General features: G+C 26.9%; 3 long non-coding RNA genes across 4 annotated transcripts in view; 2 read left to right on the plus strand and 1 right to left on the minus strand.

Annotated features, from left to right (window-relative positions):
- The window catches only part of LOC126301648 (uncharacterized), a 57,957-nt gene extending 52,252 nt beyond the window's left edge, over positions 1-5,705 (plus strand). For both annotated transcript variants that reach the window (XR_007553081.1, XR_007553080.1), the window contains exon 2: positions 5,515-5,705. This is a non-coding gene — a long non-coding RNA (uncharacterized LOC126301648). The remainder of the gene's footprint in view (positions 1-5,514) is intronic.
- A 16,041-nt stretch (positions 5,706-21,746) lies between these two features.
- The window catches only part of LOC126301649 (uncharacterized), a 31,576-nt gene continuing 25,951 nt past the window's right edge, over positions 21,747-27,371 (minus strand). Inside the window, exon 2 of the long non-coding RNA XR_007553082.1 lies at positions 21,747-22,431. This is a non-coding gene — a long non-coding RNA (uncharacterized LOC126301649). The remainder of the gene's footprint in view (positions 22,432-27,371) is intronic.
- LOC126301650 (uncharacterized) overlaps positions 22,452-27,371 on the plus strand; it is a 77,570-nt gene continuing 72,650 nt past the window's right edge. The window contains exon 1 of the long non-coding RNA XR_007553083.1: positions 22,452-22,534. This is a non-coding gene — a long non-coding RNA (uncharacterized LOC126301650). The remainder of the gene's footprint in view (positions 22,535-27,371) is intronic.

Raw genomic sequence — 27,371 nt, forward strand, 5'->3', positions numbered from 1 at the left:
ATAATACGACCATAGTATGATCATGAAAGAATGATAATTGCTCCATTAATGGTGAAGCTCCATCTTGAAGAGATAAATTTGATCATGTTGCCATTAATAAATATATTCTAATAAAAGGTCAAACCTTTATTTGTAGAGCTTAAATCTACTGCACTAATCTGCCATATTAGAATCTAGAGATTAATGGTAATTATGAGTAACTATGTTCTGCAGGAGGGTTATTTTGCAGTCATTCTGTTGATCTTCTTATGTTAGCTCTAAATATAGTTGCTCGGTTTGTAATCATTCTTTCTCATATAATTACAATGAATATAATGATTCCTACAATAGAAATTGTAGACCCAATTCTTGATACTACGTTTCATGATGTATATGCGTCTGGGTAGTCAGAGTATCGTCGAGGTATTCCTGCTAATCCTAGGAAGTGTTGAGGAAAGAATGTTAAATTTACTCCAATGAATATAATTGTAAATTGGATTTTTAATCATGTATTATTTATAGTTAATCCTGTAAATAGTGGATATCATTGAATGACACCTCCTATAATTGCAAATACTGCTCCTATAGATAATACATAATGAAAGTGGGCTACTACATAATATGTATCATGTAATACAATATCAAGTGATGAATTTGCTAATACTAATCCTGTTAATCCACCAATTGTAAATAGGAAAATAAATCCTAGAGCTCATAATAATGGTGGATTGAACTTGAATTTAGTTCCATATAATGTAGCTAATCATCTAAATACCTTAATTCCTGTAGGTACAGCAATAATTATTGTTGCTGATGTAAAATATGCTCGTGTGTCAACATCCATTCCTACTGTAAATATATGATGTGCTCATACAATAAATCCTATTAGTCCAATTGATAGTATAGCATAAATTATACCTAATGTTCCAAATGATTCAATTTTTCCTCTTTCTTGACATACAATATGTGAAATAATTCCGAACCCCGGTAGAATTAAAATATGAACTTCTGGGTGTCCAAAGAATCAAAATAGATGTTGATATAGAATTGGGTCACCCCCTCCTGCAGGGTCAAAGAATGATGTATTTAAATTTCGATCTGTTAATAATATAGTAATAGCTCCTGCTAAAACTGGAAGTGAAAGAAGGAGAAGTAATGCTGTAATAGCTACAGATCATACAAATAAAGGTGTTTGATCTAAAGTTATACTTTCTGATCGTATATTAATTGCTGTTGTAATGAAATTCACTGCACCAAGAATAGATGATACACCTGCTAAGTGCAGTGAAAAAATAGCTAGATCTACAGATGCACCCCCGTGTGCAATAGCTCCTGCTAGAGGAGGGTAAACTGTTCATCCTGTACCAGCACCATTATCTACTATAGAAGATGTAAGAAGAAGGGTTAGTGAAGGTGGTAGTAATCAAAAACTTATATTATTTATTCGTGGAAATGCTATATCTGGTGCACCAATTATTAGTGGAACAAGTCAATTACCAAATCCACCAATTATAATAGGTATTACTATAAAGAAAATTATTACGAATGCGTGAGCTGTAATAATAACATTATAAATCTGGTCATCCCCAATTAGAGATCCGGGTTGGCCAAGTTCAGCACGAATAAGTATTCTTATTGATGTTCCTACTATTCCTGCTCATGCTCCAAATATGAAGTATAAAGTACCAATGTCCTTATGGTTTGTTGAGAATAATCATTTTTGCGGTAAGATGGCTGAATTTTAGGTGGTAGACTGTAAATCTACTTATGAGATGTTTTCTCTCTTATCATATTTAGGTCTTATATTCAATTATGATTCTAGACTGCAATTCTAGAGGTGTACAATTTTACTAAGGCCTAAAAGATTATTCTTTTAATTATAACTTTGAAGGTTATTAGTTTGATTAACTTAAGTCCTTAGTATAATGAAATTAAGGTTGATGTTGAAATCAATCCTATTGTTGAAATTATTACTGTTATAGGAAGAATGATTCTTGATTTTTGGGACTTTATCTTTATAGATCACGAATTTTCTGTGTATGATATAATTAGAGCTGAGAATCTAATACGTATATAGTAGTAGAGTGTAATTGTAGTTAATACAACTATAATAGTTATAATAGTTGTTATATTGTTTTCTATTAATGATTGTATTACAATTCATTTTGGTAAGAATCCAAGGAATGGTGGTAGTCCACCTAAAGATAATAAAGATTAGAATATTATGAATTTAATTTCGGTTTTTATATTTCTGGCTGAATAAATTTGATTTATGAAAAATAAATTTATTTGCTTAAATAATAAAACAATAATTAATCTTAATAGTGAGTAAATAATGAAGTATAGTTCTCAGATGTTTTCTCTGACTGTTAATGATCTAATTATTCAACCTAGATGTCTGATTGATGAATATGCTAAAAGTTGTCGTAAGGATGTTTGATTTAAACCTCCTATTGCCCCAATAATAATTCTTAAGATAATAATTGTTCAAATAAAAGTTCTTAATTGAATACAATAAGATAAGACCATTATTGGGGCGATTTTTTGTCATGTTATTAATGTTAAACAATTATTTCATCTTGATGCTCCTATAACTTCTGGAAATCAGAAATGGAAAGGTGCAGCTCCAATCTTTAATAATAGTCTAGATCTAATTATTATTGATGGGATAAATTCTGTTTCCCATCCCATGGGATATTTTATTTGAATCAGCAAAATTGAAAATAATAATATTGTCGATGCTATTGCTTGGACAATAAAATATTTAATTGATGATTCATTTATTATTATATTTTTATTTCTTGTTAGGAGCGGAATAAATGAAAGTAAGTTGATCTCAAGTCCTATTCAAACCCCAAATCAGGAATTTGATGAAATGGACAGGATCGTTCCTATCATTAATGTTGATAGGAAGAGAAGTTTTGTAGAGTTGTTGGTCATTAAAAAGGGGAGGATTGATACCTCTATAAATGGGGTATGAACCCATTAGCTTGTTTAGCTTACCTTTTTACATTAAGGTGTATGATGCACGTTAGTTTTTGATACTAAAGGAGGTAGTTTTATTCTATCTTATGTAATTTTATTGAAGATAATTTTATTTACTTTATTTACCCTATCAAGGTAACCCTTTAATCAGGCACTTCATTTATTTAATATATAAATCGAAAGTTTTTTTTTGAAATTCTTTTATGTATTATTTTGTTTAATTAGGATTAATTTATCCTGCTCATTTTTTTTATATATATATATATAATAAATAATTTCTATTAATATATTACATTTAATTGAAATTAAAGTATTATAAGTTCATCTTACCATTATCAATTGATTATTTTAATGCAATTATTTACCTAGGATTATAGCTACTTATGTTTTTAGCTTAAAATAGGTTATTATAATATAATATATATAATAATATGTAATTTAATATTTAATATTATTATAATTGGATATAATAAATAAAATTATTAATTTAAATATAAAATATTATAATTAATATAAATAATTATATTAATTATAATAATATAATTATGTAAATTATCTATAATTAGATTATTTAACTAATATATATGAAAGTTAACTTAATATAAAAAAGAATTCATATTAATAACATATTATATTAAATTACATAATTGTATAAAATATATTTATTATATTATTTAATCTATCTTTATTTGTTAGTGAAAAGAAAGATTAAATAAGAAAGAATATAATACATTTATTGCTATACATGTTCCATATTAATCTTTAATTATATATAATAGAGAAGTTGTTGTGGTCATACATAGGGGCGTTTCTTTTTTTTGTTAATGTTTGTGGTTTTTTTCTTTTTTTTTTCTTTAAATATTTGAATCTTTTATTTTTTCCTGAATTAATAGATTTAAAATTTTCTTATTTTTTATTTTTAAAAGTTTTATTCTTGCTTGTTTATTCACTTTTTCTTTGTATTATATGTAAGTTTTGTTAGACTAAATGTTCTTTTTGCAGTAATTTGATTTAATTATCAAGTGATTTTGGATTTACCAATTGATTTAGTATCGGCATAATTCGTGCCAGGAGCCGCGGTTATACGATTGATACAAGTGAATATTATTGGTTAAAACAGTTGTTTATATTATTAGGGTTGAAATATAAATTTGTAAGGTGAAATGTTATAATTTATTTGTGGCCCTTTTTATGAATCTGTGAAATTTAAATAATAAACTAGGATTAGATACCCTATTATTTTAAATGTTAATTATATTTACCAGGGTACTATTAGTTAAGGTCTTTAAACCCAAAGAATTTGGCGGTATCTCATTCCATTCAGAGGAACCTACCCCATGATTGATAATACACGATTTACTCTACTTAATTTATTTGCTTGTATATCTCCGTTATCAGAGAATCTTTTTAGAGTTATAATTCTCAAGATTTATAATTATAAAATATTTCAGGTCAAGGTGCAGCTTATAGTTAAGAGGAGGTGGGTTACAATAGATTTATGTTTATAACGGATTTGATAGTGAAATACTGTTAATGAAGGTGGATTTGATAGTAATTTAATTTATTTAATTTAACTGATATTGGCTCTGAGATGTGTACACATCGCCCGTCGCTCTCATTATTGATTATTCTATTTTATTTTAAAGTAGCTTCAATTTAGATGAGATAAGTCGTAACATAGTAGATGTACTGGAAAGTGTATCTAGGAAGAGTTTCAAGATATAACTTATTAGTAAAGTGTTTCATTTACACTGAAAATTTTTCTGTGCAAATCAGGATATCTTGATTATTTATGTTATTATATTTATTTTTTGTTTATTTAATTATTTAATATAAATAATTTTATTGTATTTTTGTCTTAGTATATTTTATAGAATTGATTTTTTAAATTATAGTTTATTGGTAATGTAAGTGTTTTATGAAATATTATTTTACATTTTTTTAAGTAGATTTTATTTATTGTACCTTTTGTATCAGGGTTTATCAAAATTTTAGTATTTATATTACTTGTCTCGATTTGGGTTGATTTATAAATAAGTTATAGTTAATGTATCATAATTATTATTAAATTATTTATAGAAATGAGATGTTAATCGTTTCCCAAGATATCTAGTTTCTTAAGAAAAAATTTAATTTTTTAAAGTTATTTGTTTTTATTTAATTTTTTAAGTAAAAATATTAACTTATTTATTCTTTAAGGGATAAGCTTTGAAGTTAATAACCTATAATTTATTTTATAGAAATATAATAGTAAGCTTTAAACCAGCTATCTTTAAGATTACGTTTTAGTTCATTATTTTTTATTTTGATTTTATAAATATTTTAGGTTTTTTATTAAGATTATTAATTTAATTTTAAAATTTTTGTAATAATGATAGAATTAGTATATTTATTTGTATGAAATTTTTACCTTGTGAACTTATTATAAGGAACTAGGCAAAATTGATTTCCGCCTGTTTATCAAAAACATGTCCTCTTGTTTATATTTTGAGGTCTGGCCTGCTCACTGAGCGTATTTTTAAAGAGCCGCGGTATTTTGACCCTGCAAAGGTAGCATAATCATTAGTCTCTTAATTAGTGGCTGGAATGAATGGCTTGACGAGAAATCAACTGTCTCTTAATAAATTTTTGAATTTAACTTTTGAGTCAAAAGGCTTAAATTCTTCTTTAGGACGAGAAGACCCTATAGAGCTTGACATTTTACTTTTATATAGTTTTTTGTTTGTCTTTCTATATTTAATGATGATGTTTTGTTGGGGTGACATGAAGAATAGATAAACTCTTCATTATTATATCATTTATTTATGTTTGTTATTTTGATCCATAATTTATGATCATAAGATTAAGTTACCTTAGGGATAACAGCGTAATTGTTTTTGAGAGCTCATATCGACAAAGCAGATTGCGACCTCGATGTTGGATTAAGAAAAATTTTGGGTGCAGGAGCCCAATGATTAGGTCTGTTCGACCTTTAAATTCTTACATGATCTGAGTTCAGACCGGCGTGAGCCAGGTCGGTTTCTATCCTAAGATTGTTAATCCATATTAGTACGAAAGGACCATATGGTTAAAATATTTTTTGTTATATTGATTAATATTAATTTATTTACTATTTTGACAGATTAATGTGTTGAATTTAGAATTCATTTATGTAGATATTTTCTACAAATAGTATTGATACTTTATGATTTATTTATATTTATTTTGAATTTTCTTTTATTGGTTATTTGTGTTTTAATTAGTGTTGCCTTTTTAACTTTATTAGAGCGTAAGGTTTTAGGTTATATTCAGATTCGAAAGGGTCCAAATAAGGTAGGTTTTGTTGGAATTCCTCAGCCATTTAGAGATGCTATTAAGTTAATTTGTAAGGAGCAGCCAATTCCTATTATATCTAATTACCTACTTTATTATTTTCCCCTGTTTTTAATTTAATGATTTCTTTAGCCGTTTGAGTAATTTTTCCTTATTTAACTTATATGTGTTCTTTTTCTTATGGATTTTTATTTTTTTTATGTTGTACTAGATTAGGTGTTTATACTGTTATAATTGCTGGTTGATCTTCTAATTCAAATTATTCATTATTAGGTTCTCTTCGTTCTGTTGCTCAAACAATTTCTTATGAAGTTAGTTTAGCTTTAATTTTATTGTCTTTAATTATTTTAATTGGTAGTTTTAATTTGTTTGACTTTATAAACTATCAGCTTTATTGTTGATTTATTATTATTTCTTTTCCTTTAGCTTTAGCTTGTTTTGCTTCTTGCTTAGCTGAAACTAATCGTACTCCTTTTGATTTTGCTGAAGGGCAATCTGAGTTAGTTTCAGGATTTAATATTGAGTATGGTGCGGGTGGTTTTACTTTAATTTTTTTAGCTGAATATACTAGAATTGTCTTCATAAGAATGTTATTGGCTTTAATTTTTTTGGGCGGTGATTTTTATTCTTTTATATTTTTTATTAAGCTTGCTATTATATCTTTTGGTTTTATTTGGGTTCGTGGAACATTACCACGGTTCCGTTATGATAAATTAATGTACTTAGCTTGAAAAAGTTTTTTACCTTTATCTTTGAATTTTTTTATTTTCTTTGTTGGTTTAAAGATTTTATTTATCTCATTTGTTTAGTGAAATTTTTTGAGAAAAGTTAATAGAAGAGTTAAACTTCTAATTTTATGTTTTCAAAACATATGCTTTTCCTAAGCTAATTAACTTTATTCCTTCATTAATTTATCTCATGCGTTTGCGACATGGACATTAATTAAGAAATATGTGAAGTAAATAATTGTTAAGATTTGACCTGTTATAATATAAGGTTCTTCAACAGGTCGTTTACCAATTCACGTTAGTAAGCATACAACAACTACTATAATTCAGAATAAAATTTGATTAATAGGGTAAAATTGAATGCCTCGGAATGGTGTTTTATTATAAAATGGTAAAATTAATAAGATTCTAATTGATAAAAATAATGCAATAACACCTCCTAACTTATTAGGGATAGATCGTAGAATTGCATATGCAAATAGGAAATATCATTCTGGTTGAATGTGAACTGGTGTTACTAATGGGTTGGCAGGTACAAAGTTATCTGGATCTCCTAATAGGTAAGGATTAATTAAACATAGTATAATTAATAATGATATTATTATTACAAATGTAATAGAATCCTTAAAGGTAAAGTATGGATGGAATGGAATTTTTTCAATATCTCCATTTAGTCCAAGAGGATTATTAGATCCTGTTTGGTGAAGAAAAAATAAATGAATTGCTGCTATAGCAGCAATAATAAATGGTAATACAAAATGGAATGTGAATAATCGATTTAATGTTGCATTATCAACAGCGAATCCTCCTCATACTCATTGGACTAAATCTGTTCCTAAGTATGGGATTGCTGATAATAAATTAGTAATTACTGTTGTACCTCAAAAAGATATTTGGCCTCAGGGTAAGACATATCCTATAAATGCAGTTGCTATAACTAAAAATAAAATCACTGTACCAATTATTCAGGTATGTATATATATATATAAGATCCATAGTAAATTCCCCGTCCTACATGTAAGTAAATACAAATAAAAAATATAGATGCTCCATTTGCGTGTAAGGTTCGGATAATTCAACCATTATTTACGTCTCGGCAGATGTGTACTACACTACTGAATGCTATTTCAATATTTGATGTATAATGTATAGCTAAAAATAGTCCAGTTACGATTTGAATTACCAAACATAACCCTAATAGGGATCCAAAATTTCATCAAAATGAAATATTTGTTGGGGCAGGTAAGTCAATTAAAGAGTTATTAATAATTTTAATTAAAGGATGTCTTAATCGTAAGGGTTTATTCATTAGTAATTATCTTATTTTACGAATAGGTCCCTGATTAATATTGGTGATTTTAACAACTGCTAGTAGTGCTAAAAATAAATAAATTATTATTATTATTGTAATAATGAATGTTGGTCTATTATATAATTTTTCTAAAGATATTGTTATTTCTTGATAATTGATTGAATTATCAATATTTATAGTTTCGGTGTTTTTGAAAAAGTCTATAAATATAGATATATCTAGAATAATTAATATTAATATGATAAATACTCACATTATTAATGTAATAATTATAGTGATTCATTTAGGCTGAAATATTTCGTTTGATGCAATTCGTGTAATGTAAATAAATAATACTAGTATACCACCAAGAAATTTTAAAAATAAAATATATGATAATCAATATCTTTCTATTATTGTTCCTGTTATTAATCCAACTAGGAAGGTTTGAAGGATAATAAAAAGCATTATTGATATTGGGTGTCTTAATTTAATAAAATTAATATTTATTACATTTGATAATGATATAATTATTATTTTGATCATTTCAGGGGTTAGTTTATTTAAAATACCGGTTTTGGGGAGCTTTGGAAGCTTTTCCACCTCTGAAGTTTTAAAAGTGGGGGCTGGACTTATTTCCGGTTTACAAGACCGGCGTTTTTTTTAAACTATTAAAACTAATGTTTATATTCTCTATTTTTACTTCTTTATTGATTTATTTTGCTGGTGTTTATGTTTTTTCTTCTAAACGTGAACATTTATTAATGGTTCTTTTGAGATTAGAATATATTGTTCTTTCTTTATTTATGTTAGTTATTGTTTTTCTTATTGAGTTTGATTATGATTATTTTTTTCCTGTTATTTTTTTAGTTTTTTCTGTTAGTGAGGGTGCTTTAGGTCTTTCTATTTTAGTTTCAATAATTCGTTCTCATGGTAATGATTTTTTTAATTCTTTTGGTTTATCTTTATGTTAAAGTATTTATTTATAACTATTTTTTTGATCCCTCTTTGTTTATTAAATAATTGTTGATGGTTGGTTCATTCTTTAATGTTTCTGTCGGGTTTTGTTTTTATAATTTGTGTTTATTCATATGCTGATTTGAATATAATTAGATATTATTTTGGTATTGATTATTTTTCTTTTAGTTTAATTTTACTTAGTTTTTGGATTTGTTCTTTAATAATCACTGCTAGAGGTTCAGTTTATTTAAGTTCATATCATTCTAATTTTTTTGTTTTTATGGTTTTGATTTTAATAATTATGCTTTATTGTTCATTTGCTAGATTAAGTCTTCTTTCTTTTTATATTTTTTTTGAGGCTAGATTAGTTCCTACTTTACTTTTAATTTTGGGTTGGGGTTATCAACCTGAGCGTTTGCAGGCTGGTGTTTATTTAATTTTTTATACTTTGGTTGCTAGATTACCTTTATTATTAGTTTTATTTAAGGTTTATGATTTTTCTAATACTTTATATTTTCCTTTATTGGTTGATTTTGGTTCTTATTATTTTATGTTTTATGTATTTATAATTTTGGCTTTTTTAGTTAAGATACCTATGTTTTTGGTTCATTTATGACTTCCTAAGGCTCATGTAGAGGCCCCTATTTCAGGTAGAATAATTCTTGCTGGTGTTTTATTAAAGTTAGGTGGTTATGGTATTTTTCGTGTTATAAAGGTTATTTCTTATTTGGGTTTAAAGTTTTTTGATTGTCTTTAGGTTTATCTGGGGGTGTTATTGTAAGATTTATTTGTTTTCGTCAGGTTGATTTAAAGTCTTTAATTGCATATTCTTCTGTTGCTCATATAAGAATGGTTATTGGTGGATTGATGACTATGAATTGATGGGGTTGTGTAGGTTCTCTTTCTCTAATGGTTGGTCATGGTTTATGTTCTTCTGGTTTATTTTGTTTATCTAATATTATTTATGAACGTTTAGGTAGACAAGGATTATTAATTAACAAGGGTATAATTAATTTGATGCCAAGAATAGCTTTATGATGATTTCTTTTAGGATCATCAAATATGGCTGCTCCTCCTTCTTTAAATTTGGTAGGTGAAATTAGATTATTAAATAGAATTATATCTTGATCTTCTTTTAGATTCTTTGCTTTGATTTTTTTATCTTTTTTTAGAGCTGTTTATACTTTGTATATATATTCTTATTCTCAGCATGGGAATTATTATTCTGGTGTTTATACTTGTTCTCTTGGTTATTTTCGTGAATATCATCTTTTACTTTTACATTGATTGCCTTTAAATATTCTCTGTTTAAAGGGTGAATATTTCTTTGTTTAGTTTGCTTAAGTATTTTAATTAAAAATATTGTTTTGTGGAATCAGTGATATGAAGTGTTTCATCTTAGGCTGTGAATTTATTTTTTTTTTGTTCTTTGAGTTTTTTTTCTTTGTTTATTTCGAGAACGATAATTATTATTTTAGGTATTTATTATTTAATAATTGATTATAGAGTTTTTGTTGAGTGAGAGCTTTTCAATTTAAATGGTTCTATAGTTGTTATAACTTTAATTTTGGATTGAATATCTCTTATTTTTATATCTTTTGTTATATATATTTCTTCTTTGGTTATTTATTATAGAGAGGATTATATATCTGGTGAAAAGAATATAAATCGTTTTATTATTATTGTTTTAATATTTATTCTTTCTATAGGTTTTTTAATTATTTGTCCTAATTTAATTAGAATTTTATTAGGTTGAGATTGTTTAGGTTTAGTTTCTTATTGTTTAGTTATTTATTATCAAAATGTAAAATCTTATAGTGCTGGTATATTAACTGCACTTTCTAATCGTATTGGTGATGTTGCTATTTTAATTTCTATTGCATGAATGTTAAATTTTGGTGGTTGAAATTATATTTATTATTATGATTTTATTTCTAATTCTTTTGAAATAAAGCTCATTACTATATTAATTGTTTTAGCAGCTATAACTAAGAGAGCTCAGATTCCTTTCTCTTCATGACTTCCTGCTGCTATAGCAGCTCCTACTCCTGTTTCTGCTTTAGTTCATTCTTCTACTCTTGTTACTGCTGGTGTTTATTTATTAATTCGTTTTAGACCAATATTGGATACTTATAATTGTGGTTGATTTTTACTTTTAATTGGTTGTATAACTATATTTATGGCTGGATTGGGCGCTAATTTTGAGTTTGATTTAAAGAAGATTATTGCTCTTTATACTTTAAGACAACTTGGTTTAATAATAAGAATTTTGGCTATAGGTTATCCAAAGCTTGCATTTTTTCATTTATTGGCTCATGCTTTATTTAAGGCATTATTATTTATATGTGCAGGTTCAATAATTCATAATTTGAAGGATTCTCAGGATATTCGTTTTATAGGATCAATTGTTAATTTCATACCTTTAACTTCAGTTTGTTTTAATGTTTCTAGTTTATCTTTGTGTGGAATACCTTTTTTAGCGGGATTTTATTCAAAGGATTTAATTCTTGAGATGGTTTGTTTAAGATGAATTAATTGTTTAATTTTTTTTCTTTATTTTTTTTCTACTGGTTTAACTGCTTCTTATTCTTTTCGTTTGTTTTATTATTCAATATCTGGTGATAATAATTTTTATTCTAGATTTTCTTTTGATGATAAGGGTTATTATATTTCATTTGGAATAATTGGTCTATTGTTTGTTGCTGTTTTTGGTGGTAGTCTTTTATCTTGATTAATTTTTCCTATTCCTCATGTGATTGCTTTACCTTATTATTTAAAGTTTTTAACTATTACAGTTGTTATTTTAGGTGCTTATTTAGGTTATCTTATTTCTAATTTTGATTTTTCTCATAATTTATTTTCTTTAAGTATACTTTCTTTTGTTAGATTTGCTGATTCTATATGATTTATACCTTTTCTTTCAACTAAGTTTATTAGATATATTCCTTTAAAAATAGGTTATTATTCATCTAAGTCATTTGATTATGGTTGAGGTGAATTACTTGGTGGTCAAGGTTTATATAGATTATTTATTTATTTAATTGGTTATATTCAAGGTTGATATGATTCTAATTTCAAGATTTATCTTTTAACTTTTATTTTTTGAATATTTATTTTGGTAATATTGTTTTTCGTTTACTTAAATAGCTTATAATTAGAGCGTGACACTGAAGATGTTAAGGAAGTATTTTTACTTTTAAGTATTTATAAATATAGATATATTATTTTTACAGTGAAAATGTAATGTTTTATTTAAACTATATAAATTTTAGAAATGTTAACGGAGTTTAACCGCTAATATAAAAAGTTAGCAGCTTTCATATTGGCTTTACATTTCCTTAATTGGAACTATTATAGTTCAATTATATTATTAACAGTAATACGCCTCTTTTTGGCTTCAATTAATAAGAATAAGGGTAGTACATACCAATCTTCCAGGTCGAAACTGACTGCAATATTTCGCTTCTTATTCTATTTAAGGTTGATTGATAATATCAATACTTTTTGAATGCAACCCAAATGTTATATTTAACTACAACCCTTTATTCTGCTCATGTCTGAAGTTTTAAAAATAATTACAATTGGTAGAATTAGTGCAATTTCTACATCAAAAATTAAAAAGATTACTGCGATTAGGAAGAATCGTATTGAGAATGGTATTCGTGCTGATCTTTTTGGATCAAACCCACATTCAAATGGTGATCTTTTTTCTCGATCATTAATTAATTTTTTTGATAGTGTTGTTGCCAGGATTATAACAATTATTGGAATAATAAATCTAATGAAAACTCTTGTTGATAGAAATAGAATTGTTTTTCTTGATTTATATCAAGCTTTCTGATTGGAAGTCAAATGTACTATTTATACTACAAAAACAATTATCTACCTCATCAATAAATAGAGATATATAAGAATAATCATACTACGTCTACGAAGTGTCAGTATCATGCTGCTGCTTCAAATCCAAAGTGATGTCTTGGTGAAAATTGATTTATTGAGTGTCGAAGTAGACATGTTGATAAAAAGATTGTTCCAATAATTACGTGTAAACCATGGAATCCTGTTGCAACAAAGAATGTTGATCCATAAACTGCATCTGCAATGGTAAAAGGTGCTTCTCAATATTCATATGCTTGAAGTATTGTAAAGTATAGTCCTAATAACACTGTGAAGAATAATCCTTGTAGTGCTTGAGTATGATTAGATTCCATTAAACTATGATGTGCTCATGTTACTGTTACTCCTGATGCTAAAAGAATAGCTGTATTAAGTAATGGAATTTGTATAGGGTTAAAGGGTTGAATTCCTATTGGAGGTCATAGTATTCCTAGTTCAATTGTTGGTGCTAATCTTCTTCTAAAGAATGCTCAAAAAAAAGAAACGAAAAATAATACCTCTGATGCAATAAATAAAATTATTCCTCATCGTAATCCAATTGATACAAATCCTGTATGTAATCCTTGATATGTTCCTTCTCGTACTACATCTCGTCATCATTGAATTATAGTTAGTAGGGTAATTCCAAATCCAATTATGAATAAGTTAATATTAAATAGGTGGAATCATTTTGCTAGTCCTGATACTAGGACTATTGCTCCAATTGCTCCTGTTAATGGTCAAGGTCTATAGTCTACTAAGTGGAATGGGTGGTTTGAGTGAGTTGTTAACATAGGTTTAATATACTTCTCTAGAATATAGAGTTCTTAGAATTGAGAAAACATAGGCTTGAATTATTGCTACTGCTGATTCTAGAATTAATAGAAGTATTTGTCCAATAATTAGTAATGAGATTAAGTTTATTGCTATAGATGGTCCTGTGTTTCCTAATAAGGTTAATAATAAGTGTCCTGCAATTATATTTGCTGCCAACCGTACTGCTAATGTACCTGGTCGAATAACATTACTAATTGTTTCAATTAGTACTATAAATGATATTAATGCAGGCGGTGTACCTTGTGGTACAAGGTGTGTAAATATATGATTAGTATGGTTAATTCATCCAAATAATATAAATCTTAGCCATATAGGTAGGGCAATTGCAAATGTTAATGCTAAATGTCTTGTTCTAGTAAAAATATAAGGGAATAATCCTATGAAATTGTTAAATAATATTATAATAAAAATTGAGATGAAAATGAATGTTGTTCCATTAAATGATTTTGGTCCAAGAAGTGTTTTAAATTCATTATGTAAGGTTAAATTTAGTTTATTTCAGATAATGTTAATTCGTGATGGTGTAAGTCAAAATAGTGATGGGATTAATAATAGTCCTAGAAATGTTCTAGTTCAATTTAATGATAAATTAAAGATGTTAGTTGATGGGTCAAATGTTGAGAATAGATTTGTTATCATTTTCAGTTTAAGTTTTTTATTTCAATTGTTCCTTTTTCTGCTCTTTTAATAAGGTTAGGTTTAAATGAGAAGAAGTTTATTTGATTAAACAAGATTAATGTAGCTGAAAATATAATGAATAGTGAGAATCATATAAGAGGGGATATTTGAGGGATTTGGATATAATTTCCCCATCAGAAGTAGTCGTTAATTTACTATTATTTGGTTTAAGAGACCATTACTTACTTTCAGTCATCTGATGAATTTCAAGGTGTACTAATTTTTTTTAGTTACTTTAGATTGACACTCTAATGTTATTTATTTTAACTAACTCCTTAAATTATCTTAGATAATCACTTAATAAATAAATTTACTGAAGTTCTTTCAATTACAATTGGTATAAATCTGTGGTTTGCTCCACAGATTTCTGAGCATTGTCCAAAGAATAATCCAGGTCGATTTATTGTGAATGTTCCTTGATTTAACCGACCTGGCGTTGCATCAATTTTAACCCCTAATGCAGGAACTGCTCATGAGGGTAGAACATCTGATGCTCTTGTTAATACTCGTACTTCTGTATTTATTGGTAGGATTGTTCGGTTATCTACATCTAGTAGTCGGAATCCATCATTTTCTAGGTCTTGTTCTGGTGTTATATAAGTGTCAAATTCTACGTCTATGAAGTCTGAATATTCATATCTTCAATATCATTGTCGTCCAATGGTTTTAATTGTAATTATTGCATCTACTGAATCATCAAGTAAATATAATAGTCGTAATGATGGAAGGGCAATAAAAATTAATGTAATTGCTGGTAAAGCTGTTCAGATTGTTTCAATTAAATGTCCAAGAAGTATATTACGGTTAGTATAGGCAATAAATAATATATAACTTAGGGCATAACCTACAATTACTGTAATTAATAATAATACGACCATAGTATGATCATGAAAGAATGATAATTGCTCCATTAATGGTGAAGCTCCATCTTGAAGAGATAAATTTGATCATGTTGCCATTAATAAATATTTTCTAATAAAAGGTCAAACCTTTATTTGTAGAGCTTAAATCTACTGCACTAATCTGCCATATTAGAATCTAGAGATTAATGGTAATTCTGAGTAACTATGTTCTGCCGGAGGGTTATTTTGTAGTCATTCTGTTGATCTTCTTATGTTAGCTCTAAATATAATTGCTCGGTTTGTAATCATTCTTTCTCATATAATTACAATGAATATAATGATTCCTACAATAGAAATTGTAGACCCAATTCTTGATACTACGTTTCATGATGTATATGCGTCTGGGTAGTCAGAGTATCGTCGAGGTATTCCTGCTAATCCTAGGAAGTGTTGAGGAAAGAATGTTAAATTTACTCCAATGAATATAATTGTAAATTGGATTTTTAATCATGTATTATTTATAGTTAATCCTGTAAATAGTGGATATCATTGAATGACACCTCCTATAATTGCAAATACTGCTCCTATAGATAATACATAATGAAAGTGGGCTACTACATAATATGTATCATGTAATACAATATCAAGTGATGAATTTGCTAATACTAATCCTGTTAATCCACCAATTGTAAATAGGAAAATAAATCCTAGAGCTCATAATAATGGTGGATTGAACTTGAATTTAGTTCCATATAATGTAGCTAATCATCTAAATACCTTAATTCCTGTAGGTACAGCAATAATTATTGTTGCTGATGTAAAATATGCTCGTGTGTCAACATCCATTCCTACTGTAAATATATGATGTGCTCATACAATAAATCCTATTAGTCCAATTGATAGTATAGCATAAATTATACCTAATGTTCCAAATGATTCAATTTTTCCTCTTTCTTGACATACAATATGTGAAATAATTCCGAACCCCGGTAGAATTAAAATATAAACTTCTGGGTGTCCAAAGAATCAAAATAGATGTTGATATAGAATTGGGTCACCCCCTCCTGCAGGGTCAAAGAATGATGTATTTAAATTTCGATCTGTTAATAATATAGTAATAGCTCCTGCTAAAACTGGAAGTGAAAGAAGGAGAAGTAATGCTGTAATAGCTACAGATCATACAAATAAAGGTGTTTGATCTAAAGTTATACTTTCTGATCGTATATTAATTGCTGTTGTAATGAAATTCACTGCACCAAGAATAGATGATACACCTGCTAAGTGCAGTGAAAAAATAGCTAGATCTACAGATGCACCCCCGTGTGCAATAGCTCCTGCTAGAGGAGGGTAAACTGTTCATCCTGTACCAGCACCATTATCTACTATAGAAGATGTAAGAAGAAGGGTTAGTGAAGGTGGTAGTAATCAAAAACTTATATTATTTATTCGTGGAAATGCTATATCTGGTGCACCAATTATTAGTGGAACAAGTCAATTACCAAATCCACCAATTATAATAGGTATTACTATAAAGAAAATTATTACGAATGCGTGAGCTGTAATAATAACATTATAAATCTGGTCATCCCCAATTAGAGATCCGGGTTGGCCAAGTTCAGCACGAATAAGTATTCTTATTGATGTTCCTACTATTCCTGCTCATGCTCCAAATATGAAGTATAAAGTACCAATGTCCTTATGGTTTGTTGAGAATAATCATTTTTGCGGTAAGATGGCTGAATTTTAGGTGGTAGACTGTAAATCTACTTATGAGATGTTTTCTCTCTTATCATATTTAGGTCTTATATTCAATTATGATTCTAGACTGCAATTCTAGAGGTGTAAAATTTTACTAAGGCCTAAAAGATTATTCTTTTAATTATAACTTTGAAGGTTATTAGTTTGATTAACTTAAGTCCTTAGTATAATGAAATTAAGGTTGATGTTGAAATCAATCCTATTGTTGAAATTATTACTGTTATAGGAAGAATGATTCTTGATTTTTGGGACTTTATCTTTATAGATCACGAATTTTCTGTGTATGATATAATTAGAGCTGAGAATCTAATACGTATATAGTAGTAGAGTCAATTCATAGTCATCAATCCACCAATAACCATTCTTATATGAGCAACAGAAGAATATGCAATTAAAGACTTTAAATCAACCTGACGAAAACAAATAAATCTTACAATAACACCCCCAGATAAACCAAAAGACAATCAAAAATAATTAAACTTTAAACCCAAATAAGAAATAACCTTTATAACACGGAAAATACCATAACCACCTAACTTTAATAAAACACCAGCAAGAATTATTCTACCTGAAATAGGGGCCTCTACATGAGCCTTAGGAAGTTATAAATGAACCAAAAACATAGGTATCTTAACTAAAAAAGCCAAAATTATAAATACATAAAACATAAAATAATAAGAACCAAAATCAACCAATAAAGGAAAATATAAAGTATTAGAAAAATCATAAACCTTAAATAAAACTAATAATAAAGGTAATCTAGCAACCAAAGTATAAAAAATTAAATAAACACCAGCCTGCAAACGCTCAGGTTGATAACCCCAACCCAAAATTAAAAGTAAAGTAGGAACTAATCTAGCCTCAAAAAAAAATATAAAAAGAAAGAAGACTTACTCTAGCAAATGAACAATAAAGCATAATTATTAAAATCAAAACCATAAAAACAAAAAAATTAGAATGATATGAACTTAAATAAACTGAACCTCTAGCAGTGATTATTAAAGAACAAATCCAAAAACTAAGTAAAATTAAACTAAAAGAAAAATAATCAATACCAAAATAATATCTAATTATATTCAAATCAGCATATGAATAAACACAAATTATAAAAACAAAACCCGACAGAAACATTAAAGAATGAACCAACCATCAACAATTATTTAATAAACAAAGAGGGATCAAAAAAATAGTTATAAATAAATACTTTAACATAAAGATAAACCAAAAGAATTAAAAAAATCATTACCATGAGAACGAATTATTGAAACTAAAATAGAAAGACCTAAAGCACCCTCACTAACAGAAAAAACTAAAAAAATAACAGGAAAAAAATAATCATAATCAAACTCAATAAGAAAAACAATAACTAACATAAATAAAGAAAGAACAATATATTCTAATCTCAAAAGAACCATTAATAAATGTTTACGTTTAGAAGAAAAAACATAAACACCAGCAAAATAAATCAATAAAGAAGTAAAAATAGAGAATATAAACATTAGTTTTAATAGTTTAAAAAAAACGCCGGTCTTGTAAACCGGAAATAAGTCCAGCCCACACTTTTAAAACTTCAGAGGTGGAAAAGCTTCCATCATCGGTCCCCAAAACCGGTATTTTAAATAAACTAACCCCTGAAATGATCAAAATAATAATTATATCATTATCAAATGTAATAAATATTAATTTTATTAAATTAAGACACCCAATATCAATAATGCTTTTTATTATCCTTCAAACCTTCCTAGTTGGATTAATAACAGGAACAATAATAGAAAGATATTGATTATCATATATTTTATTTTTAAAATTTCTTGGTGGTATACTAGTATTATTTATTTACATTACACGAATTGCATCAAACGAAATATTTCAGCCTAAATGAATCACTATAATTATTACATTAATAATGTGAGTATTTATCATATTAATATTAATTATTCTAGATATATCTATATTTATAGACTTTTTCAAAAACACCGAAACTATAAATATTGATAATTCAATCAATTATCAAGAAATAACAATATCTTTAGAAAAATTATATAATAGACCAACATTCATTATTACAATAATAATAATAATTTATTTATTTTTAGCACTACTAGCAGTTGTTAAAATCACCAATATTAATCAGGGACCTATTCGTAAAATAAGATAATTACTAATGAATAAACCCTTACGATTAAGACATCCTTTAATTAAAATTATTAATAACTCTTTAATTGACTTACCTGCCCCAACAAATATTTCATTTTGATGAAATTTTGGATCCCTATTAGGGTTATGTTTGGTAATTCAAATCGTAACTGGACTATTTTTAGCTATACATTATACATCGAATATTGAAATAGCATTCAGTAGTGTAGTACACATCTGCCGAGACGTAAATAATGGTTGAATTATCCGAACCTTACACGCAAATGGAGCATCTATATCTTTTATTTGTATTTACTTACATGTAGGACGGGGAATTTACTATGGATCTTATATATATATACATACCTGAATAATTGGTACAGTGATTTTATTTTTAGTTATAGCAACTGCATTTATAGGATATGTCTTACCCTGAGGCCAAATATCTTTTTGAGGTGCAACAGTAATTACTAATTTATTATCAGCAATCCCATACTTAGGAACAGATTTAGTCCAATGAGTATGAGGAGGATTCGCTGTTGATAATGCAACATTAAATCGATTCTTCACATTCCATTTTGTATTACCATTTATTATTGCTGCTATAGCAGCAATTCATTTATTTTTTCTTCACCAAACAGGATCTAATAATCCTCTTGGACTAAATGGAGATATTGAAAAAATTCCATTCCATCCATACTTTACCTTTAAGGATTCTATTACATTTGTAATAATAACATCATTATTAATTATACTATGTTTAATTAATCCTTACCTATTAGGAGATCCAGATAACTTTGTACCTGCCAACCCATTAGTAACACCAGTTCACATTCAACCAGAATGATATTTCCTATTTGCATATGCAATTCTACGATCTATCCCTAATAAGTTAGGAGGTGTTATTGCATTATTTTTATCAATTAGAATCTTAATAATTTTACCATTTTATAATAAAACACCATTCCGAGGCATTCAATTTTACCCTATTAATCAAATTTTATTCTGAATTATAGTAGTTGTTGTATGCTTACTAATGTGAATTGGTAAACGACCTGTTGAAGAACCTTATATTATAACAGGTCAAATCTTAACAATTATTTACTTCACATATTTCTTAATTAATGTCCATGTCTCAAACGCATGAGATAAATTAATTAAGGAATGAAGTTAATTAGCTTAGGAAAAGCATATGTTTTGAAAACATAAAATTAGAAGTTTAACCCTTCTATTAACTTTTCTCAAAAAATTTCACTAAACAAATGAGATAAATAAAATCTTTAAACCAACAAAGAAAATAAAAAAATTCAAAGATAAAGGTAAAAAACTTTTTCAAGCTAAGTACATTAATTTATCATAATGGAACCATGGTAATGTTCCACGAACCCAAATAAAACCAAAAGATATAATAGCAAGCTTAATAAAAAAAATAAAAGAATAAAAATCACCGCCCAAAAAAATTAAAGCCAATAACATTCTTATGAAGACAATTCTAGTATATTCAGCTAAAAAAATTAAAGTAAAACCACCCGCACCATACTCAATATTAAATCCTGAAACTAACTCAGATTCCCCTTCAGCAAAATCAAAAGGAGTACGATTAGTTTCAGCTAAGCAAGAAGCAAAACAAGCTAAAGCTAAAGGAAAAGAAATAATAATAAATCAACAATAAAGCTGATAGTTTATAAAATCAAACATATTAAAACTACCAATTAAAATAATTAAAGACAATAAAATTAAAGCTAAACTAACTTCATAAGAAATTGTTTGAGCAACAGAACGAAGAGAACCTAATATTGAATAATTTGAATTAGAAGATCAACCAGCAATTATAACAGTATAAACACCTAATCTAGTACAACATAAAAAAAATAAAAATCCATAAGAAAAAGAACACATATAAGTTAAATAAGGAAAAATTACTCAAACGGCTAAAGAAATCATTAAATTAAAAACAGGGGAAAAATAATAAAGTAGGTAATTAGATATAATAGGAATTGGCTGCTCCTTACAAATTAACTTAATAGCATCTCTAAATGGCTGAGGAATTCCAACAAAACCTACCTTATTTGGACCCTTTCGAATCTGAATATAACCTACAACCTTACGCTCTAATAAAGTTAAAAAGGCAACACTAATTAAAACACAAATAACCAATAAAAGAAAATTCAAAATAAATATAAATAAATCATAAAGTGTCAATACTATTTGTAGAAAAAATCTACATAAATGAATTCTAAATTCAACACATTAATCTGTCAAAATAGTAAATAAATTAATATTAATCAATATAACAAAAAATATTTTAACCATATGGTCCTTTCGTACTAATATGGATTAACAATCTTAGGATAGAAACCGACCTGGCTCACGCCGGTCTGAACTCAGATCATGTAAGAATTTAAAGGTCGAACAGACCTAATCATTGGGCTCCTGCACCCAAAATTTTTCTTAATCCAACATCGAGGTCGCAATCTGCTTTGTCGATATGAGCTCTCAAAAACAATTACGCTGTTATCCCTAAGGTAACTTAATCTTATGATCATAAATTATGGATCAAAATAACAAACATAAATAAATGATATAATAATGAAGAGTTTATCTATTCTTCATGTCACCCCAACAAAACATCATCATTAAATATAGAAAGACAAACAAAAAACTATATAAAAGTAAAATGTCAAGCTCTATAGGGTCTTCTCGTCCTAAAGAAGAATTTAAGCCTTTTGACTCAAAAGTTAAATTCAAAAATTTATTAAGAGACAGTTGATTTCTCGTCAAGCCATTCATTCCAGCCACTAATTAAGAGACTAATGATTATGCTACCTTTGCACGTCAAAATACCGCGGCTCTTTAAAAATACGCTCAGTGAGCAGGCCAGACCTCAAAATATAAACAAGAGGACATGTTTTTGATAAACAGGCGGAAATCAATTTTGCCTAGTTCCTTATAATAAGTTCACAAGGTAAAAATTTCATACAAATAAATATAGTAATTCTATCATTATTACAAAAATTTTAAAATTAAATTAATAATCTTAATAAAAAACCTAAAATATTTATAAAACAAAATAAAAAATAATGAACTAAAACGTAATCTTAAAGATAGCTGGTTTAAAGCTTACTATTATATTTCTATAAAATAAATTATAGGTTATTAACTTCAAAGCTTATCTCTTAAAGAATAAATAAGTTAATATTTTTACTTAAAAAATTAAATAAAAACAAATAACTTTATAAAATTAAATTTTTTCTTATGAAACTAGATATCTTGGGAAACGATTAACATCTCATTTCTATAAATAATTTAATAATAATTATGATACATTAACTATAACTTATTTATAAATCAACCCAAATCGAGACAAGTAAAATAAATACTAAAATTTTGATAAACCCTGATACAAAAGGTACAATAAATAAAATCTACTTAAAAAAATGTAAAATAATATTTCATAAAACACTTACATTACCAATAAACTATAATTTAAAAAATCAATTCTATAAAATATACTAAGACAAAAATACAATAAAATTATTTATATTAAATAATTAAATAAACAAAAAATAAATATAATAAAATAAATAATCAAGATATCCTGATTTGCACAGAAAAATTTTCAGTGTAAATGAAACACTTTACTAATAAGTTATATCTTGAAACTCTTCCTAGATACACTTTCCAGTACATCTACTATGTTACGACTTATCTCATCTAAATTGAAGCTACTTTAAAATAAAATAGAATAATCAATAATGAGAGCGACGGGCGATGTGTACACATCTCAGAGCCAATATCAGTTAAATTAAATAAATTAAATTACTATCAAATCCACCTTCATTAACAGTATTTCACTATCAAATCCGTTATAAACAAAAATCTATTGTAACCCACCTCCTCTTAACTATAAGCTGCACCTTGACCTGAAATATTTTATAATTATAAATCTTGAGAATTATAACTCTAAAAAGATTCTCTGATAACGGAGATATACAAACAAATAAATTAAGTAGAGTAAATCGTGTATTATCAATCATGGGGTAGAACATTTAGTCTAACAAAACTTACATATAATACAAAGAAAAAGTGAATAAACAAGCAAGAATAAAACTTTTAAAAAAAAAAGTAAGAAAATTTTAAATCTATTAATTCAGGAAAAAATAAAAGATTCAAATATTTAAAGAAAAAAAAAAGAAAAAAACCACAAACAAAAAAAAAAAAGAAACGCCCCTATGTATGACCACAACAACTTCTCTATTATATATAATTAAAGATTAATATGGAACATGTATAGCAATAAATGTATTATATTCTTTCTTATTTAATCTTTCTTTTCACTAATAAATAAAGAAAGATTAAATAATATAATAAATATATTTTATACAATTATGTAATTTAATATAATATGTTATTAATATGAATTCTTTTTTTATATTAAGTTAACTTTCATATATATTAGTTAAATAATCTAATTATAGATAATTTACATAATTATATTATTATAATTAATATAATTATTTATATTAATTATAATATTTTATATTTAAATTAATAATTTTATTTATTATATCCAATTGTAATAATATTAAATATTAAATTACATATTACTATATATATTATATTATAATAACCTCTTTTAAGCTAAAAACATAAGTAGCTATAATCCTAGGTAAATAATTGCATTAAAATAATCAATTGATAATGGTAAGATGAACTTATAATACTTTAATTTCAATTAAATGTAATATATTAATATAAATTATTTATTATATATATATATATATAAAAAAAATAAAATGAGCAGGATAAATTAATCCTAATTAAACAAAATAATACATAAAAGAATTTCAAAAAAAACTTTCGATTTATATATTAAATAAATGAAGTGCCTGATTAAAGGGTTACCTTGATAGGGTAAATAAAGTAAATAAAATTACCTTCATTAAAATTACATAAGATAGAATTAAACTACCTCCTTTAGTATCAAAAACTAACGTGCATCATACACCTTAATGTAAAAAGGTAAGCTAAACAAGCTAATGGGTTCATACCCCATTTATAGAGGTATCAATCCTCACCTTTTTAATGACCAACAACTCTACAAAACTTCTCTTCCTATCAACATTAATGATAGGAACGATCCTGTCCATTTCATCAAATTCCTGATTTGGGGTTTGAATAGGACTTGAGATCAACTTACTTTCATTTATTCCGCTCCTAACAAGAAATAAAAATATAATAATAAATGAATCATCAATTAAATATTTTATTGTCCAAGCAATAGCATCGACAATATTATTATTTTCAATTTTGCTGATTCAAATAAAATATCCCATGGGATGGGAAACAGAATTTATCCCATCAATAATAATTAGATCTAGACTATTATTAAAGATTGGAGCTGCACCTTTCCATTTCTGATTTCCAGAAGTTATAGGAGCATCAAGATGAAATAATTGTTTAACATTAATAACATGACAAAAAATCGCCCCAATATTGGTCTTATCTTATTGTATTCAATTAAGAACTTTTATTTGAACAATTATTATCTTAAGAATTATTATTGGGGCAATAGGAGGTTTAAATCAAACATCCTTACGACAACTTTTAGCATATTCATCAATCAGACACCTAGGTTGAATAATTAGATCATTAACAGTCAGAGAAAACATCTGAGAACTATACTTCATTATTTACTCACTATTAAGATTAATTATAGTTTTATTATTTAAGCAAATAAATTTATTTTTCATAAATCAAATTTATTCAGCCAGAAATATAAAAACCGAAATTAAATTCATAATATTCTTATCTTTATTATCTTTAGGTGGACTACCACCATTCCTTGGATTCTTACCAAAATGAATTGTAATACAATCATTAATAGAAAACAATATAACAACTATTATAACTATTATAGTTGTATTAACTACAATTACACTCTACTACTATATACGTATTAGATTCTCAGCTCTAATTATATCATACACAGAAAATTCGTGATCTATAAAGATAAAGTCCCAAAAATCAAGAATCATTCTTCCTATAACAGTAATAATTTCAACAATAGGATTGATTTCAACATCAACCTTAATTTCATTATACTAAGGACTTAAGTTCTCTAATTGGGGATGACCAGATTTATAATGTTATTATTACAGCTCACGCATTCATAATAATTTTCTTTATAGTAATACCTATTATAATTGGTGGATTTGGTAATTGACTTGTTCCACTAATAATTGGTGCACCAGATATAGCATTTCCACGAATAAATAATATAAGTTTTTGATTACTACCACCTTCACTAACCCTTCTTCTTACATCTTCTATAGTAGATAATGGTGCTGGTACAGGATGAACAGTTTACCCTCCTCTAGCAGGAGCTATTGCACACGGGGGTGCATCTGTAAATCTAGCTATTTTTTCACTGCACGTAGCAGGTGTATCATCTATTCTTGGTGCAGTGAATTTCATTACAACAGCAATTAATATACGATCAGAAAGTATAACTTTAGATCAAACACCTTTATTTGTATGATCTGTAGCTATTACAGCATTACTTCTCCTTCTTTCACTTCCAGTTTTAGCAGGAGCTATTACTATATTATTAACAGATCGAAATTTAAATACATCATTCTTTGACCCTGCAGGAGGGGGTGACCCAATTCTATATCAACATCTATTTTGATTCTTTGGACACCCAGAAGTTTATATTTTAATTCTACCGGGGTTCGGAATTATTTCACATATTGTATGTCAAGAAAGAGGAAAAATTGAATCATTTGGAACATTAGGTATAATTTATGCTATACTATCAATTGGACTAATAGGATTTATTGTATGAGCACATCATATATTTACAGTAGGAATGGATGTTGACACACGAGCATATTTTACATCAGCAACAATAATTATTGCTGTACCTACAGGAATTAAGGTATTTAGATGATTAGCTACATTATATGGAACTAAATTCAAGTTCAATCCACCATTATTATGAGCTCTAGGATTTATTTTCCTATTTACAATTGGTGGATTAACAGGATTAGTATTAGCAAATTCATCACTTGATATTGTATTACATGATACATATTATGTTGTAGCCCACTTTCATTATGTATTATCTATAGGAGCAGTATTTGCAATTATAGGAGGTGTCATTCAATGATATCCACTATTTACAGGATTAACTATAAATAATACATGATTAAAAATCCAATTTACAATTATATTCATTGGAGTAAATTTAACATTCTTTCCTCAACACTTCCTAGGATTAGCAGGAATACCTCGACGATACTCTGACTACCCAGACGCATATACATCATGAAACGTAGTATCAAGAATTGGGTCTACAATTTCTATTGTAGGAATCATTATATTCATTGTAATTATATGAGAAAGAATGATTACAAACCGAGCAATTATATTTAGAGCTAACATAAGAAGATCAACAGAATGACTACAAAATAACCCTCCTGCAGAACATAGTTACTCAGAATTACCATTAATCTCTAGATTCTAATATGGCAGATTAGTGCAGTAGATTTAAGCTCTACAAATAAAGGTTTGACCTTTTATTAGAAAATATTTATTAATGGCAACATGATCAAATTTATCTCTTCAAGATGGAGCTTCACCATTAATGGAGCAATTATCATTCTTTCATGATCATACTATGGTCGTATTATTATTAATTACAGTAATTGTAGGTTATGCCCTAAGTTATATATTATTTATTGCCTATACTAACCGTAATATACTTCTTGGACATTTAATTGAAACAATCTGAACAGCTTTACCAGCAATTACATTAATTTTTATTGCCCTTCCATCATTACGACTATTATATTTACTTGATGATTCAGTAGATGCAATAATTACAATTAAAACCATTGGACGACAATGATGTTGAAGATATGAATATCAGACTTCATAGACGTAGAATGTGACACTTATATAACACCAAAACAAGACCTAGAAAAT

This window comes from Schistocerca gregaria, unplaced genomic scaffold (assembly GCF_023897955.1).
Source record: "Schistocerca gregaria isolate iqSchGreg1 unplaced genomic scaffold, iqSchGreg1.2 ptg000077l, whole genome shotgun sequence".
NCBI lineage: Eukaryota > Metazoa > Arthropoda > Insecta > Orthoptera > Acrididae > Schistocerca > Schistocerca gregaria.